Source organism: Trachypithecus francoisi, unplaced genomic scaffold (genome assembly GCF_009764315.1).
Source record: "Trachypithecus francoisi isolate TF-2019V2 unplaced genomic scaffold, Tfra_2.0 Lachesis_group3, whole genome shotgun sequence".
Lineage (NCBI taxonomy): Eukaryota > Metazoa > Chordata > Mammalia > Primates > Cercopithecidae > Trachypithecus > Trachypithecus francoisi.
In genome coordinates, this window is record NW_022681468.1 from 113,875,502 (window position 1) to 113,887,259 (window position 11,758).

Genomic DNA, 11,758 nt, shown 5'->3' on the forward strand with positions numbered 1-11,758 from the left:
CTTTGTTTGCCAAGCCTCAACCTACCTGAGCTCAGCTCCCCACCTGCATCTGGTGGTTCCAAGTCTCAGCAGGCATAAAGCTTTACTTTGTTTAAATGTACTCAGTCTGTTGGAATGAACAACCCATGAGGCTTTCCTGACCTGGGATCCTCTGAGTCTATGAAGGTTGTAACAGCCTCTGGCATTGGTAGAGGGCTTTACAGTATGCTGAGGCTTTTTGCAGGTCATCTTCACATTCCATTGGGGCCTTGCATGAATTTGGAGGTGGGATACTTCTTTGATGTGTATATAGTTTCCTAGACCAAACAGCATCCCAAATGTGGTTCAAAGTTCAAGGTTTAGCTGAACCTCAATTCCCTCTCTGCTTTGTGCCTCAAGAGAAGACAGCTTTACTTCTAACATTAGGGTCCCACTTGAGATACCTCAGGTAGGTGTTTTTTTGAGGGTATATCTCCTGTGGATTTGTTACCTGGGGCTAAGTTTCTCTTAAATGGGATGGTGTTCAGAGTCAAGTGTTTAGAGAATGACTGGGATTTTGTAATTTTCATTCAATTACTTAAACCTTGTACCTCCAACATAGTGCTTACCAGAATAGCTTAGTGCTTATAAACATGGACTCTGGGCTCAGAAAGACTCAGGTACCTGTGGCATAGGCAATTCCATTTCACTTCTCCTTTTGGTAATGGAACACAGGAATAATCCATTCCCTAACTTCCCCTGCAGTGAAGTGGGACAGAAAGATGATATATGCGTGGTAGCTAAGACCTTTTAAGTAATTCTTGTTTCTTTCCCTTTTTTCTCCTCGGTTGGCTGGATAGAGAGGACCAAGAAGAGAACTCCAATGCAGAAGGAGGTTAGGCCCCCCAAAAACTGCATGGGAGACCCCTTGACACATATCCAATAGAACATGAGCAAGAAATACATCTTTTATTGTGTTTTAGCCACTAAGATTGGGAGTTATTTGTTATGGCAGTTGGCCTTTATTGAATAATACAGTTATGAGGCTAGTTCTACAACTAACTACATGACCTTGGCCAAATCCTTGAATTTTGCTGGGCCTTCTCATCTGTATGAAATTTTCCTGGCAGTCTTGTGGTCATAAGCACGTAGGTGTCTTCCAGGAAACAGTGTGCTTGCCCACAGTAACTCACTTACCCATTGCCTTTCTCATTGTTCCTCCAATGTGCTGGACTTGATCTGGGCTTTTGTACTTGCTGTTACTTTTTCTTACGAAACTTTTCTCTCAGGTCTTATGGATCACCTCTTTCTCATTATTTAGGGCCAATCTTTGACATCACATCTTCAAAAAAGCCTTCCCTGGTGACTCAGTTAAATCAGCATCCCTGTCCTCCCATTCTTTATCCCAAGTGGCCAACTTAATTTTCTTTGTTGCCTCTACTTCTATCTGAAAGCAGATTATTTATGTATTGGTTAATAAGAATATTATATATTATTCCCCAACCAGAATGTTAGCTCTATAAGGGAAACACTTTTGCTAGGATTTCCCTGGAGCATAGGACAGTCATAGGAACATTGTAGGTGCTCAGCAAATACTGATGAATGTACAGGTCAAATGCTGTTAGGATTACAGGAGGTCATTATGTAAAAAATTTGGCACTTGACCTGGTACATGGCAAGTGCTCAAAAATAGCAGATGGTGGTGAGTATCTGATTGTATGGAATTTCTGTTCACTTCACATGTCCCTATTTTCCACCTAGTTGTAAGTCTCTCAAACTCTCAAAGTCAGAAACTAGATCTCATTTATCTCTGCTTCCCAGTGAACCTTGTACACAAGAGGTGACCAATAAATATTTGTGAAGGGAACATTTGAAGAGAACCTCAAATTGTGTCCTTGATCTGGTACATTCAAAGACCAACGAAACCATCCTTGTTCTAAAAAAAAGTAAACCTTTTTATTAGTATATTTATTTTATATATAAAAGAAATACAAAAAAAAGAAACACAAAGAAAATGCTTTTATGGCAAATCAGGTTTGTCGGTGCCTTCAGCTTGGGCTCCAGGCTCCGTCCCGCTGGGTGACAACAAAGTCCGCCAGTTATAATGACCCTTGATGATTCCCGTGTTGTTGTTCTCATTGAGTAGTTGCTTCTGCCTTTGCCTATTGAGGGACTGGCCAAGTCCCAGGACAATCGCAGCCAGGGAGTACTGCCCAGGCAGTCTTCTCGGGGGCAAGATGAATGGGTTGGGTTGGACTCTTCCCAGGAGAAAGTACGTTTTGATTTTTCCTTCCTGTTCACTGATGCCCTTCACATAGATCTCCCTTCGGTAATCAAAGGCAAAGCCCTGGTCCTTCAGGATGAGATAGGTCTCCTCTGGGACTTGGATCCGGCCACTAACCCCTGTGCTGTCCATTCAGCTTGCCAAGTTCACAGTTTTGCCCCAAATGTCATACTGTGGTTTCTTAGCGCCGATAACGCCAGCTACCACTGAGCCATGGCTGATGCCCAGGGGGTGAACCAAAGGAGCAAGAAGTCAGAGGCAGAAGAGGTACACTGGGGGTGTCAGAGGGAGAAGAGGGACATTGGGGTGTCTGGACCCCTCCCTGGGATAGTGATCACTATGTGTGAGGTCTCTGTGGATGAACGGGAGGGTCCAGATCCTGCCCCCAGTCACTTATTAGATTACCTATTTGGACCTTACTTTTCTCATCAATAGACTGGAAATAATTAAAGGAAGATTTAGTGAGATCATATAAATAAAACCACTGTGGCATAGTGCCTGGCAACCAGTGAGTGTTCAATTGAATATAATTATTATTTTCATATGAACACTGACTTGTCTCAGTCCATGGGATGATCAGAGCATGGACCAGAAGTCAGGACCCTGGAATCTCCTGCTTCTACTGACACAGTGCTCTGAGAGCCTGGACAGACCTTTTTCCTCTCTGTTTTAGCTTAGGTCCTCAGTATCATTCCCCTGGTCCATGGCGATGGCTTTCTAACTGTCCTCCCTGTCTCCTCCCTTGTCCCCTTGAGCTCATCCTCCATACTGCTGCAGGAGCGAGAGGGCTCTTTCTGATCAAGTTGCACATCTGATCAAGTTATGACCCACTTAAATATCTTCCAGGGCTCCTTTCACTTACAGGATAAAGCCAATGATCCTTAGAATCACAATCAAGAACCACTCTCATATGGCTTTTGCCTGATTTTCCAGCCTCATTTGTCCCACTCTCTTCCTTGCTGCTGCATTATAGCCACACTGAACTGCTGGAGTTTTCCTAACCTTCCAGCCAGTTACTTACCTTTGTGCCTTTGTCCTGACTTTCTCCCTGCTTGGGCTATTACTTCTCCACACTTCCACAGTTTATCTGGTAAATACTTTTAAAGACAGTTTCAGTGCCTCCTTTGCTAGGAAACACAGAATTCTAGAAATGGTAGCATTTCACCAAACATGTTAGTGGGCATGTGTGTCTCTAATAGACACAATTATTTCATTCTACAAACATTGACTAGGCACTTGCTATGAGCCAGGTACAGTTCTAGGCATTGGGGATATTGGTGGGAAAAGAAAGAAATACAGCCCTGGTCCCCATGGAATTTACCTTCTACTGGGGAGAGATAGAAAATAATTTTACAAATGTAATATAATATTAATGAGTGATTAGGACTACAAAGAAAAATCAATGAGGGTAAAAGAATGGAGAAAGATGGAAGAGAGTATATTTTGGAGTAAGGGGGTTAGCAAAGACCTTGTTGAGCAGAAATTTGAAGAAAGTGGTGGGAATAGCCATGCAGGTATCTGGGTAAGATTATTCCAAGCCAAGGCAAAAGCAAGACACACATACACACTGATATAATTGACTGGAAATTTGAAAATCTCACTCTATAGAGTACATGGGAATCACAATGATAGTTAGCTCTTTAAAATTTGCAGAGAACTTTGACAGGCAATATCCCATTTGATTCTCATATTATTATTGTGAGGTAGGGAGGCAGAGGAGGTAATAATTTAACACCCAGCTTACATAGGAGGAAACAGAGACACAGAAGATTTAAATGATTCACCCAAAGTCATACAGCTGGTTACAGCAGACCCAAAACACAAATTGAGATGCTTAATTCAGTTGGGAAGTTAATTTTCCAACATCTGAGATCAGTGAAACTATACTAGGAGTATAATATGTCATGACAAGGGTTGACCCTGATTTGGCAACATCTTCAGAATTTACTTAGAATATCTCTGCTCATCATTATGGTTCCCTTTTTATTCCTGGTTTAATTGTGTAGTCAACAATTTCAGAAATGACATTGATAAGATTGATGGAAGCTGTGGGAACAAGCCTTGAACATCCCATCCATAGATCAAAAACATAAAATATAAGCCCTTAAATGCAAAGAAAAAGACATATGGCATTCCTTAGATCTGACAAGTCAGGTATTGGTATTTCTTGACCTCTTTTTCTTGAAAGCTGCTAAGGTAGAAGCAGATAAAGTAAAATGGCATATCAGCCAGAAGATGTCTACAATGTGAGGACTGTAGCAAAAGTTATTTTAAACTGCACTCTGGCAGCCAAAATGTCATTGCCTCAGAGTTAGGAAATGCTGGAGCTGCTGCTGGTGTGACTGTTTGGCTGTGTGATCTTAGGCTAGTTACTCCCTTTTTCTACGCCCATGTTTACTCATCTACAAAATGAGAATGTGGACTAGATGGGGGTTTTCAGACTGCATTTTAGGAGATCATTGAGGCTCAGTAGAGATGTGGAAGGAATGGCAAATTATAAAGGATTATTATTAATTGCAGTGATTTTTGTTTTATTGTTGCTTTGCACAATGGTGTCTTTAAGCCCAAAGAAAGGGTGAGCTTTGTAGCTGAGTAAAGCCTGTCCCTGGAAATATATTATCTGCCATCCCCAGGAGTAGAATCGTACTTTTGTCTGAAGGAATTATCCTGAAGACCCTGAGAGCAATACAATGACCACGAGCATTGAGCTACCCGGGAGTCAGAATTAAATGACTGATTAGTCAGCTACATCTCTATGCACGACCTTGCATGGGCGGGCAAGTTGGAAGAGAGTTTCACAATAGTCTAGCATTTGCCAAAGGCTGGCTGCTTTGTATTTCTGCACACAAGCCAGTATCCTACTCTTGTTTCCAGCATCTCGACTGAGAGGAAACTAAGAAAAGATCTGAGCTGACCCTGTCTCTATCCTTGGCAGGGTCATGCTAGGTCTATTGCATTCTGCAGGAAAAAGCTTCCCTGGATTGGTGCCCAAGGCAGGGGAGGGTCTGTCGGAGCAAGGTCAGCTGGCTCTATCAGGCCCCACCTGCAGCTGCTACTCACCAATCCGGAGTTCAAAATTGTTGAATGAATGCTTGTTGATCTCCTGTATGCTTTCTGTCAGGGCGAGTGAGAAGTCAGCCAGAGCACACAAATGTTCCCACTTGTCTTCACATGGCTGAAGCAAACATGAGGAGAAGAATTCATTTAATGTGGAATGTGGGGAACATTAACATTTCTGCAGCAGGGGCTTTACATCCCAATCCAACCCTACCTGCACATCCCTTAAAGGAAATAATCATGTGGGTGAGCCCCTCTACCCTCAAGTCACTGGTATCTCAGAACATAGGAAGACATGATATTTGCTTGCAAGAGTGTAGTATATGTGGGTCATTGTGTTCCTTCGTCCACATCTACGCCTGTCTGTTCAGGTTGATGTAACATCAATTCCTGAGTGTATGCTCACTGGCGTGTGTGTGAATGGGTGTGAGTGTATGTGTGTATGTGCGTGTATGTTGGAGGTGTGTGGGTATGTGTATGTGTGTGTGTGTGTATGTGCTCCTATGTGTGTGTAGCTTTTCCAATCTAAGAACTATTTCCTTTGAATTGCTCACAGTGTGTGTTTAAGGGATACATTTGCTTACAAAACTTCTAAGGGAAGTGCTGCATAAGGCTCTGGGCCTCTCTGAACCTCAGTTTCCAAATCTATAAAATGGGGATAAGCATACTTGCCCTTCCTACTTTGTAGGTATTGAATGACATTTTTTATATGAGAGAACTTTGTGCTCCTGTAGAACAGAGGTTAGCAAATAGTTTCAATAAAGGCCGGATAGCCAATATTTTAAGCTTTGTAAACCATATGGTCTTTGTTGTGACCCTCAACATTGCCATTTTAGCTTGAAAGGAGCAATAGGCAAAATATAAATGAATGGGCATGACTGTGTTCCAATGAAGTTTTATTTACAAAAACTGAGGGTGGGCCAGATTTGACCTGTGGGCTGTAGTTTTCTGATCCCTGCTGCACACATACCAAATAATAACCAGCCTGAGTTTCGTCCCAGATAGTCACTCTTGAAGTATTTTATTGTTTTTAGTTGGAAAAAAGCATAGGAAGGATTGGAAGAAATTGATGAGAATTCCATTTCCCCAAGTATCTGGACTCATATTCATTTAACACTAACTGAGGACTTTACTAGATGCAAGGCTTTGCTTGGGGAGCATGACATTATCTGAGATAATTCATACATTAACCCTGGAAGGTAGACAGTGTTGCTATTTAACACCAGTGCTTGGAATACAGTCAACACTCCAAAAAGCAGCAGCTATTATTATTATTATTATGTAAGACTTTTGAAAGACAAAATAAAAATAAGAAAAAAGAGGCAAGTATTAGGGGTTTAGTAAGATCCACAATGAAATCACAATAGGTTATTTCTTGGCTCTTGATTTTGTTTAAAGGAACAATGAGGTTCAGAACAAAGCCTAGAAGTTTCTCAAAAAAGCAGCATGGCTTCATCTGGTAGACTCTACTTACCTAGGGGGCAAATCCACATCACATAACTACTACAATCCAGTCCATTAGATTTTCTCCCTATCTTTCCCCAAGGATCTTGGCGACAGAGGCTTCACCACCATCGGTGACATGACAACAGCAAAACCCCTGCATTGCGTTGTGGCTGAGTCCAAAGAGTCTTTTACCTGTTTTTCAGGTGACAGGCCTGACACGGCCATGTAGGTGCTGCCAATGGTCTTAATCTTTTCAATGTCTTGAAATCGGTCTTCACCAAGCAACTGAAAGAGAGCCAGGCAATGGTGTTAGCCTTGGTGTTTATTCTTCCAGCAGCCTGGGCCTCCTGAAAACAGACCCCTGGCTCACAATGAGCTACCTCTGATGGTTCAGCATCCTCAAGTTATCTGCTTTTCTCTCTGAGAATCATGCTTTCAGCCAGTCACATATATTTGATGAGCACTTGCTAAGGGTCAGGAGTGGAGATGGGTGTAGCCTGGTACTCTTTAAGAGGTAGGTCTGCCCCTTCACATGTAAGTCAGATCCTGTCTCTGCTCTGTGCAAAACCCTGCTATGGCTTCCTGTTTTACTCAAGGTCAAAGCCAGTCTTCACTGTGACTTGCAAGACTTGCCAAGACCTGTCCCCTCTCTTTTTGTCTCCCTCTCTCACTCTGCTCCAGCTGCACTGATCTCCTTTGCCCCTTGCCACACTGACCTGAGAAGAAGCCAAGCCTGCTTCAGCCTCAGGACTTCTGCACCTGTTGTTCCCTTGCTGGGCTACTCTTCCCTCTGACAACTGCATGGCTTACTCCCTCACCTCCTACAGGTCTTTCTTCAAATCCCATCTTTGCAGTGCAGTCTTCTTGACCACCATATTTAAAATTGAACACAGCATCCCATCCCCACATACGTATTTTTTTCTTCCCCACAGACATATTCTTATCTTCCTTCCCTGTTTTACCTTCTCTCCTTAGCACTTATCCCTGATATGGCTTATTTATTGTCTTCTTCCTCATGGGAATGTAATATTCCTGGAGCACATATTTTCCCCTGTTGTGTTTACTACTCAGCACCTGGTCAGAATGTAGAGATGAATGAATGAGTGAATGATTAAAGGAAAGAGTGGGTACAATCCTGGGACATTTCCTCTAACTTTACCTGTGGTTTGGGTTTCAATACTAAGAGAGGGAAACCTTGGTGTCTTATTAGCAACGGTGGTAGGCAGAATAATGCTTCCTGAACCTAGATCCCAAAGATGCCCATGTCTTAATTCCTGGAACCTGTGCATATGGCACTTTACACGGCAAAAGGGACTTTGCAGGTGTGATAAGGCAAAGGATCTTGAGGTGCGGAGGTTTCCTGGATTATCTGGATGGGCTCGATCTAATCACAAGGTCATTATAAGTGAAAGAGGGAGGCAGGACAATCAGAGAAGGAGTTGTTATGGTGGAAGAAGAAGTCTGAGTGACCTGATTGCTTGCTTTGCAGATGGAGGGAGAAGGCAATGAATCAACGAATGCAGGTAGTCTCTAGAAGCAAGAAAAGGCAAAGAAACAGATTCTCCCCTAGAGCTTCTGGAAGCAGCACAGCCCTGTAAGATTCATTTTGGATTTCTGACCTCCAAATAGTAAGATTATAGATTTCTGTTGTTTGAAGCCACTAAATTTGTAGTCATTTATTATAGCAGCAGTAGGAAACTAATACAGTAACTATTCATTGAGTTCTTATACGTTGGATAAACAAGATACATGAGCTCTACCAACCCAAGTAGGGAGGTCAGATGTTAAAAATAAATACACAAAACATGCCCTAGTTCAATTTTAATAGAGTTTATGTTGGAAACATACAGGGTAGACGGATGAGGAGATCAGGCCATTTTGATCTAATCTGGAGGATCTTGGAAGGGATCCCTCAGCAAGTGATTTCCAGCTTCAGTTCTAAAGGGTGAGGAGGGGTTTTTCTAGCAGTGAGTGAATGCATTTGTGTGTGTTGGGGAAGCTGGGGTACATCCAGAAATAGGGGTCAGCATAGATGAGGTCTGGAGGTTGGGAAGAATGCACAGGAGGTCCAAAGAGTGAAGAAGAGGCCAGTTTGGCCACGGTGTGGTAAGCCAGGCTTTAAATTGAAGGAAAGGAAATTCCTTTGAATTTCCCCAAAGTAATCTCTCGATGATGTAGTTTCCAGATCTATAGTACTCAGTTTACACGGTCACGCCCTTTCCCGAATTCTTGGGAATGGCATGGGCCAACGACTAGAACATGGTTCTGTGTGGTTCAGCACAGCTGGGTTGGGACTCCTCTGCTTTTACACTACATCGTTTTTGGCTTCAAAGTCAAAACTAAACAGGAATAAATCTTGTTCTCATGAAGCTTATACTCTATTGTGGGTGAAGAACAATCAAAAAGAAATTTCATAGCAGGCTGTATGCCGATGGGAAAGATCTAGCAGAGAGGGTGATGGATGGAGCCAGGGACAAAGGGAGCATAGCTGCAGCAGCATGCCTAGGTGACAAGGGATGGGACCTATGCATGCCTGTGGGGCTCGGCCTCACCAGGAGCCCTGAGAGTTCCTCCCCATTCCTGGAGAGCAGGCACATGTGTGCACACAGGGGCAGGTGCAGGTAAGAGGAGCGGGCTGGAGAAGTGCCTGGAGAAGACAGGAAACGTGTGCTGACCTCTGGTTTAAGAAATTGATTTTGACATACTGATTTAAAGGCAGGAACTAGCTCTAACTTTCCTCTTACATGTTGTCTGCCCAGGGGCTATGGCGTAGGTATTTCTCTGTTTCAAGGAGAAAGTACCTGAGACTTGGTGATGGAGCTGGCTCACCTCCAAGGCTGCACAGGGCACAGTTTTAACCTCACGTCTGGAGTGAGCTTTTGGCAGGAGATTATAGTGCACACCTGCTTCTCCAGGCACTTCTACAGCTCACTCCACTTACCTGCACCTGTGTGCACACATGTGCCTCTCTCCAGGTGTGAGGAGAAACTCTCAGTGCTCCTGCTGAGGGCCGAGCCCCACAGGTATTCACAGGCTCCATCCCTTGTAGGCATGTGGCTCCAGCATTCTCCTTTGTCCCTGACTCCATCCATCTCACCCTCTCTGCTAGATCTTCCCATCGGCATACAGCCTGCTATGAAATTTCTTATCCTACAGAAGTCTTTCTTGACATCACTTTCCTTTCTACTTATCTCCTGTACAACTTCTGAAAAGAGTTGTCTAGACGGATTGCTTCCAATTTCCTCCTCCTCATTTTTTCCTAAGCCCAGTCCTGTCATGCCACTGAAACTGCTCCTGTCCAGGTCCCGGAGGCCCTCCATGTCCCATGCTGCTTGCTGTCTTCAGCCTCACTTCTCTTGGGCTACCAGCAGCACTGGAGTGCAGTGATGCGATCTTGGCTCACTGCAACCTCCACTTTCTGGGTTCAAGTGGTTCTCCTGCCTCAGCCTCCTGAGTAGCTGGGATCACAGGTGCCCACCACCACACCTGGCTCATTTTTTGTATTTTTAGTAGAGATCGGGTTTCACTATGTTGACTGGGCTGGTCTCGAACTCCTGACCTCGTGATGCGCCCACCTCAGCCTCCCAAAGTGCTGGGATTACAGGTGTGAGCCACAGTGGCCGGCCTCCGTTGTTTTAAGACACCAAATGTGTGGTACTTTGTTACAGCCACACTAGAAAAAATACACATAATAATAAAATGAACATTTAATGATCATAATTATATGCCAAGTGTATTAGTCTGCTCAAGCAGCCATAATCAAAGCAACTTAAACAACAGAAACTCATTTCTCACAGCACATGAATTTTGGGGAGGAGATGCTATTCAGTCCATCGCATCAAATACAGTCGTAAGTGCTTTTTAGTCTTTGCATTTAACTTACAACGACCCTACTGTATCTCATTTTGTAGACGGGAAAACTGAGGTACATAGAGGGATTAAATAACTTGTTTAAGGACACAGATTGAGAAAATGGCTAAATTACATACATTTAAAGCCCTTGCAGGTAACCATTAGATTAAAAATTCCAGGCTAGGGATGGTAGCTCACACCTGGAATCACAGCACTTTGGGAGGCTGAGGCAGGCAGATCACCTGAGGTCAGGAGTTCGAGACCAACCTGGCCTATGTGGTGAAACCCCCATCTCTACTAAAAATAAAAACTCCACAGTAGCTCATATTTTAAAAAATATTCAAAGCATAAATTAAACATTTTAAAGAGATTAAAAAGTAGACTGGAAGAGGGGATGTCCACATATACTATGGCACAGAACTAGGGGCTCTGCCTCCAGTGATCATCTGTTTCTCTGAGTGGCAGTTTGAGCTTAATATGCTCAGATTCATTTTGCAGATGAATCAGCAGGGGCTCCATGCGGTAAAATAATGGGTCCCAAGGTCCCAGGGTGAGAGAGGGAAAACAGGACCACACATAATTTTCAGGGCTCAGTGCAAAATGAAAATGTGGAACACCTTTTTCAAACATTAAGATGTCCATGAGAGCAACAGCAGAACATTAAAACAAATGTGGGTCCCTTTTGTGACTGCACAGGCTGCAGGCTTGCGAAGCCGGCCCTGAGTGGGAGAGCTAGGATCAAACTTAAACCTCACTGATTCCCAAGTCTAAACTTTGTCTTCTTATTCCCACTCTTAGAAGACATTTAGATGCAATTTCTGATTCTCTAGCCTTTGCCTCCATTTAAGATTGTAATATCCTCAGGGTCTCATGTCATCCTGGGGTGGACAGACAGGCAGACGGAGCAGAATTCTCTACAGACTCTCTTGTTTCAGGCATCGTCTTAAAATTAATCAGGGGCGCTCACGCCTGTAATCCCAGCACTTTGGGAGGCCGAGGCGGGCAGATCACGAGGTCAGGAGATCGAGACCATCGTGGCTAACACGGTGAAACCCCGTCTCTACTAAAAATGCAAAAAATTAGCCGGGCGTGGTGGCGGGCGCCTGTAGTCCCAGCTACTTGGGAGACTGAGGCAGGAGAATGGCGGGAACCCGGGAGGTG